This window comes from Thamnophis sirtalis, unplaced genomic scaffold, assembly GCF_051295495.1.
Source record: "Thamnophis sirtalis isolate CommonGarterSnake01/CBP01778 unplaced genomic scaffold, rThaSir2_p1.2 scaffold_3, whole genome shotgun sequence".
NCBI classification, from domain to species: domain Eukaryota; kingdom Metazoa; phylum Chordata; class Lepidosauria; order Squamata; family Natricidae; genus Thamnophis; species Thamnophis sirtalis.
The window spans coordinates 4,333,951-4,342,028 of NW_028261383.1; positions in this window are offsets into that span (position 1 = coordinate 4,333,951).

Below are 8,078 nucleotides of genomic sequence, written 5' to 3' on the forward strand. Positions count from 1 at the left end.
TTTCGAGCCTCCTTGACAAATCCAGGATGACATTTTTCCACACATTTGGACTGAGGAAGAGTCTATGGAATAAAACAATGTGTGAGGACTCAACATCCATGGAAAATGGATGTAGATAGGAATATTAGCCAAGTAACTGTCAACTTCGGACCGAACCTGACATAAGCCAGTTTCCTATTCTTCAGTTGCCACATAGAGGGGGGAAAGGGGGAAGAAAGTTGGAATGTATTACGAGACATTACCTCAGAGGTGGGTTGCTCCTGGTTTGACCTGGATTATGTGAACTGGTAGTGGTGGCAGCACGAGGCTCTGCCCACCCACCTGGACACTTCTGCACATGCGTAAGCACAAAAGTGCACGAGTGAACTGGTAGTAAAAAAAATGGAAACCCACCACTGCACCACATAGAACGTTCCCATGGGAACGAAGGTCATTTTTACTGGTAATTGATAAAGTTGGGGAGGAGTGCCAGGGGGGAGAGTTCTTTGAGGAAAATCTTAGCCTCTGAGCCCTGATTTGCTTGGGTCCATAGTTGGAACCTTGACAGTAATCTCTGGGCTTCACTTAGGTAAATATGAAATCTCTGACTAGTTCCAGGCAGCTATAGGAGATAAAACTACTGACATCTTCATTTAGTTCCTATCTTTTGATTCTGGTACGTTACATTGCAAGAAAGGACTTTTCTACTTAATAAAGTCTGGAGGGATGAAACTGAGAAAATATTTAAGCATTAAGCAATGTTTTATATAGTGTTTTAATTGTTTAACCATAAGGCATCTAGAGTGGGCATCATAGAAGTTTAAAAATAAGTTACAACCAATGGGTTCCTCTTCATGGTTTTATTAACTTCCATTCCTCCATATTTTATATGACCATGATTTTAAAGTCTGATGATCTATTGATATTAAATTTTAGAATAAAATTTATTCTAAAATAATTGTTAAACTTTTATTCTATTACATTTATGAAAATAGAATAAAATTGTGATGAAGAAACATCTGACCTAGAGTACAGGTTTCTTCTGGACTATATAAAATATTGCAAATGTCTTGAAAATGTCAAAAACCCTCCCCCAGTAAAAAATAATCACTTCCATCGCACGGGTGTGCACAAATTTATCCCCTAGATAAAATGCTCTCTTACAAGCCAAAGGCCAAATTTAAGTAGCATTTCCTTTCAAATTGTCCCTTGTTACTTCCAATGCTAAGAAGGCCTTTTCTTTTGATCAAAGTCTCATTTCATTGCTTCAGTTTTCTAAGTTTGGGTATATTCTCACATCAAAACAGTGTATGTGATTTCATATGAACTGGAAGCCTTGGACCTTCTTAGGAGTAGAAGGCCTATTGCCCTATCCCAGTGGGAATAGTCCATCACAGACTATGTAACAGCTATTTCCTCAACCAGAACATTTGGGTCAATAGTATTGAGCCTCCCAAGCTGCTTAAACAAGCTGTAAGATTTCTTCTTCACACGTTGATTTCTCAATGAAGTTCATCCACATTTGAGACTAGGCTTAGCTTACTTGAATGGGTCTTAGGGCTTTGGAAAGCAGAGAAAACATAGCCATTTTCCACTCACCTTGTTGAGCAACTTCAGCCGTGAAGAAGCATTTTGGTTGATAATAAGTCTCTGTCTTTCAAAACTCCCCAGGTGTTCTTTGATGGCATCCTTCTTGGAGAAAACCAACAAACTCCAAATGTTGAGATCTGCTGCTAAATATCCATTTTGGTCCAAGTACAGTTGAAACTGGGAAAAATTGCAAAACTCATTCTTCTTCAGAAAGGTATGGAACTAAAATGAAAACATGCAGGAATTTTAACAGTAGAAACATATGTTTCTTATCCTATGTAGTCTTTTCACACAGATTCTTCCTTCTATAGTTATTTATATTGCAGTTGTGCTTAGTGGAGAGAACAAGTGTTACCACTATCTTCCAAAGTGATAAATATATACTGACAATTAAATAATAAAATTAGCCAAATATGGGAGACATTCTGGAGCAGGAGTATCAAACTCGATTGCATTAAGGGCCGCATCAGGGTTGTCTTTGACCTCGGGAGGTGGGAGGTGGTGTGGCCAACTATATGTCACTCATGTCAGGATGCCTGTAATGGCCCAAGAGCTCTGCCAGCAAATATGGGCTGTTTCCAGGGGGTGGCCCTGTGGGTCTAAGCACCCCGCGGGCCACATCCAGCCGCCGGGCCTTGAGTTTGACACCCATGTTCTAGAGCAAACAATTTGAGGGAAGAACAAATCCTTCATAATCTCCTTGAAATAAATAGCTTAGTCCCAATTAGACCAGAAAGGAAACACTTCCAAATGAGCTAATTCTAAACTGATGTTAGATTAATAGAATTGTGTAAAACCACAATTCTATTAATTAAACCAGCTCATTGTATAGCCTGAAACTTTAGGGACGACTCTTTCTGTGTTTCTTTTTCTACTTATTATAGACCTTATTTCTGATAATTCTAAGAAAGCGTCACTTCCTTAATCCCCAAGCTCATTTCCCATATCATTATATCTGTTTTATAGATTGTGGGAATGCTGATGATTTAACTTTGATATCAGCAAAGTATTAAAAATTACTTCTTAATGTGATCATTAGGAATCTAGTTAAATATGGCAGAGAAAAGTTGATGGTAGATAAAAGTGGATTAAAAACAAAACTGCATTGAATTATTTTTTAAATATTACTTATAAACCTGAGGAGTTATGAATAACAATTAGCCCTTGATCATCTGTTCTATTCAATATATTTTTATATTAATGCAGACAGTTGGAGTTGATAAATCCAACTGTTGTTGATGAAAGATTATACCAACTTGTAGAAAAAGCTATTTTAATCACTTTTCAAAATTGCTATCTTTTAGGGGGAAAAATGACTTCTTTATACAAAAAGAAGCATAAAGGAAATCCAGTAGGGAAATATCTGAATTTTAGCATTTTATGATCTCTTGTAAAAGAGGAAAAAAGGACAGCATTGCAAGGTAGATTGTATTGTACCTTTTGGCCTATTATTGTTATGTATATGGTCACTGATAATAATATACCAGTAGCATTTTAATGATTGGATATTAATCATATAATTCATTGGATGATAAATTAATTGCACACTTAAAGAAGAATGATAAAATGTCAAATCATAGTTGATAGCAAACTGAATGTGAGCCAGAAGTATGATGCTCATGGAAAGAAGGCTAATGCAGCTATCAGAATCTCACAAAGTGTATGTCCCAAAGGTGCTTTTTATAAGGCAACTGGACTTTCTTGTTTTTTTTTTTCTTTTCAAGTCCTTGTCCCAAACCATGGGACAACTATGACCTGGATGACTGAGAATCTCTACAGACTTTTAACTATGCAATTTGGAATGAAGACCTTTTGAATGGTGTGGGAGTAGGAATGGATTTCCAGAGGATAAAATGCAAAAGAACTTCTTAACACAAAAATAAGGAGCACTTCTCAGGTGACCTTGAGGACACAAATAAACCTCCAAGTGCTTCAATGACCCTCTAAAAGGATGCAAATAACCAGCTGTCTGCAAGGAATATAAATCCTTCCATTCCCCACTATCATGTCAGAGCTGAAGAAGGTTCTTGGATGAGAAGCAAAACATCTTCAAAAGAAAAATATGTAATACAGATGGTACCTTGCTCAATAGTAGTATAGGTGGTACCTTGCTCAATAGTAATTACTGTGAGAGGGATCTTGGAATCCTAGTGGACAACCATTTAAATATGAGCCAGCAGTGTGCAGCAGCTGCCAAAAAAGCCAACACAGTTCTAGGCTACATAAACAGAGTGGAAGAATCAAGATCACATGAAGTGTTAATACCATTTTATAATGCCTTGGTAATGCCACACTTGGAATACTGTGTTCAGTTTGGTCGCCACGATGTAGAAAAGATTCTAGAAAGAGTGCAGAGAAGAGTAACAAAGATGATTAGGGGACTGGAGACTAAAACATATGAAGAATGGTTGCAGGGAATGGGTATGTCTAGTTAAATGAAAAGAAGGACTAGGGGAGACATGATAGCAGTGTTCCAATATCTCAGGGGTTGCCACAAGGAAGGGGAAGTCAAACTATTTTCCAAGGCACCTGAGTGTAGAACAAGAATCAATGGGTGGAAACTAATCAAGGAGAGAAGCAACTTAGAACGGAAGAGAATTTTCCTGATAGTTAGAACAATTAAACAGTGGAACAGCTTGCCTCCGGAAGTTGTGAATGCCCCAACACTGGAAGTCTTTAAAAAGGTGTTGGATAGCCATTTGTCCAAAACGGTATAGGGTTTCCTGCCTAGGCAGGGGGTTGGACTAGAAGACCTCCAAGGTCCCTTCCAACTCTGCTATTGTATTGTATTGTAAAAAAAAGTCCAGTTGTCTCCTGAAAAAGCACCTTTGGGACAACCATGACCTGGATGAATGAGAATCTCTACAGACTCACAAAGTGGATGTACTAGTTTGGGGAGACCCATCTCTAGCACCACATCCCTTTGTAGATACCACACTTGGAGAAGACATTACCCAAAACTGAATCAGCTTTAGGGAAGGGCTATGAAGCCAAGGAAGAAATCAAAGTTGCTGCTCTTAGCTTTGAGGAAAGTCAACAAGAGATGACAAATATTGATCAGTGGGAGCTGAAAATAAGAAGGAGTCTGGGAGAACCTTTTCCATCTCTTACTTGAGGAAAGGAGGATACATTAGATAGAAGCTTAATTGTTATTCCAGAGTCTGAGACATGGTAAAAACACTAAATCACAAGAGAGGAGATTCTTTTGGCTGAATTGGAGAGAAAAGATATCCTAAAAGAAGAAGCGGTTTTAGAACTGAACTGGTGAACTAGATAAATTTGATCTCCCCTTTAATAATGAAAATTTGAAGCAACCATCAGTTAGAAAAGATTTAAATGGGATTCCCACAGAGAGGAGGAAGAAGATGGCCTTCTTCATATTTTTGAAGGTAAAATTCTATGATGCTAATAAAATACCCATGCAATAAACAGATTTATTTTTAAATGCACGCATCCTTTTTACAAAAGCCTCAATCACTTATTAAAAGAATGCAAATGACAATAGTGTTTAATATCATAATGTATCTGCCCTGGTGCCAATGCTTTGGAACATTGTGCCATTTGCAATTAGATTGACCAAACCCAGCCACAAGGCATTTGGGATCCTTTTCCGTTGGATTCCTACTAATGAAACTAAATTTGATGGGTCATTTTCAGGATCCCATACCTGCCATGGTTGCAGCCTTGGAACCTCCAAGCATTCTTTGCACTCCTTCCTTCTCCTCCTGGATCTGGAGGAATATGCAACATCCAAGGAGTGGGCAAGGGTCTTGATGACACTGTAAACATGGTGGTCATTTTTTACCTGGATGCAGTTCCATTTCCTTAGGCAGTCAAGTGGTACTTTCTGGGTGCATCTTCTCCGACCTTTGACAGAAAAGAGCTGCTTTGAAAATGAACAGTGAAATGACTGATCTTCAAACTGGGGATCCACAAAGAGAATGGGTTCAAAGACATCATTGTTTGCCTTGTCTTTATTTCTGAAATCAAAGTTCCAAATACTATGGATATGTTGTAAAAGCCAGTGCCAACTGGTTCTCAGTTTTACGAGAGGTGTAATGATCCAGACTTTACCTTCAATGGGTCCTGGCAAGCCAGTAAATATTAAATGGAAAGGAAGAATTCTATCAAAAGAAAAGTTGTATTCCATGAAGTGAACAAAAACATTGACTTGTCTCCACTTAGAGATGGCATCCCTGAGGGCTGCTGTATTTCCCATCTCTGAGAATCGTTGTGATATAACAACACAAATTCCATTCCTGACAAGCATCGGAGTAAAAGTCCTCATAAAATTCTCTCCCTCTTCTGTGTCTGAAGCAAATAGACCAATCAAGATCCAACCAAAATGGGTGAGCAGCTGTACAATTCCTGGGTACTGGATCCCTTCTTTGGGGACCATCCGGTGGAAAAAAGGGAATTCCCTTTTATCACTAAGAGCCACTGAAGCAGTTGCATAACTGATCTGAAAAAGCAATGAAGACTGCTGTGTTATATCTGGGCTTAAATGAAGTCCAAAATAATTAGGTTTTCATAAATCTGACTATCGTGTATTGTTTATTGCTGATTAACAATTTGGTCATGTTAAGATGATGAATGTAAAATACAGAATATTAATAAGACCATATATAAAATACAATAAAAAAAATTAAGAAAAAAAAGAAGAATCAAAATAAAAATCATATTTCTATATCACCACTACAGTTTACCACATTCCGATTCACATGTGCACGTATCAAAGAAATGTTTTTTCAGTAAAAGGCCAAATTATATATAATTTTTTTAATTCTTATCACTCGGAAAATATGTTGTTTCAATATTAGAATCCCAGTAGGTTGTTCATCCAATGTATGGTCAAAGATGACCTTTCTCTTCCTTATACATTTGACAATAAAATACATTTCTTATGCCTTCTTTCTATGGAGCTCTGCAAATAGAAGTCTGTTCATTATAAGATACTTGGTTAAATCTTCCACATTTAACCATTGTGCCCAGCTTTTCAAATCTGCATTTTGAAATACTGTTCCAAATGTTAAGGTGCTTCTCTATTTAAATTCTAGACAATTGGGAAACTATGTTTATAGTGGCTCATCTGTTTCAATGGTCAGAATTACTGAGCATATCTATGGTATATCTTTCTCTGCTTCAATATCCCAGATTCTGTGTGCAGTAATCTTTCTAGCTTTCCTACATCTGTACAAGAGACAGGGAGACCACAGTTCCTAATAAAATTTGTCAGTTCTACTATCCAAGAGATCCTTATTTGAAATTTTACCTGTGCTGACAGACACAATTTTGAGAGTCTATCAGTTTCCATAGCTTTAATTTCACACCAGTAATTATATGCTTTGATTTTAGACAAAGAACAAATTGTATGGCTTGCCAATTCAGCTCTCAGGTCAGAGTTGAAATTCTACCCAACTCCAAGATATCTATGCAGTTTCTCAGTCATCCAGCTCATGGTTGTCCCAAAGGTGTTTTTTCAAGAGGCAACTGGAGTTTCTGTTTTTTTTTCCTTGAAGATGCTTTTTGGAGAAGAAAAATGTCTTCCAAGAAAAAGTCAGAAAGTCCAGTTGCCTCTTGAAAAAACACCTTTGGGACACCTCCAAGATATTTCTCAGATGCTCTGAATTAGCATGTTCTAGTAGTGATATTTAAGCCCCAAATCTCAGTTCCATATCACAGCATCAGGATAACATTTGCCTTATAAACATTTATAATTATGGCTAAGAATGCTTGATAGTTAGACTTATTTAATTTACTTATGCTCTTGATCAAAGCTTTTTTGTGTGAAGTTTCCAAAAGATGACCTAATTAATTTATGAGCCTCAAGACAAAGAAATCCATTCATTTATTAGGGTCAACATTTTGGCATGTTCTTCTGCATAGCCAAAAGTGATTTCCGCTTTATGGCATCTGAACTTTACCCCTGTATCCCCTCCCTTCTGTCTGTGTCATAAATCACATCCACCAACAAGGTGCTGCGGCAGGCTATGGACATGCGCATTTCACATGCTAGCTGTAGAAATATGAGGCCTGACTCTGGCCAAAGGTATACGTGGTATTCTCCTCCCTTTTCTCTCTTTTTTATGTCAACTTGATAATAGTCATGGAAACACTTTACAAGTTGACACTGTGATGACAATTTACTATCCATTAGACTAACAAACATGTAATTGCCATGGTCCTGTTTTTACCTTTTTTTTATACATAGGAAATACTATTGCTATCTTCCTCCCAACTGAATATGACGAGTATTTTTTGTATGTCTTAATGGGCCCTGCCAAAAGAGAGTCCCACCACTCAGCATATTTGCTGAATTGTTTGATGGGTAGATTTATTGCTCTTCAAGCCTTTTATGATGAATTTATAAAGTTAAAAAATAGTTGTCTTATTGACTAACATGCTTGTAATTTTTAAAATAAACTGTTAATGCCAGTGGTAACTTTGAGTCAATAAGACAAATGTCTTTTATAACCATAGGTTATACACAGTCATTAGGATTCTCTTCA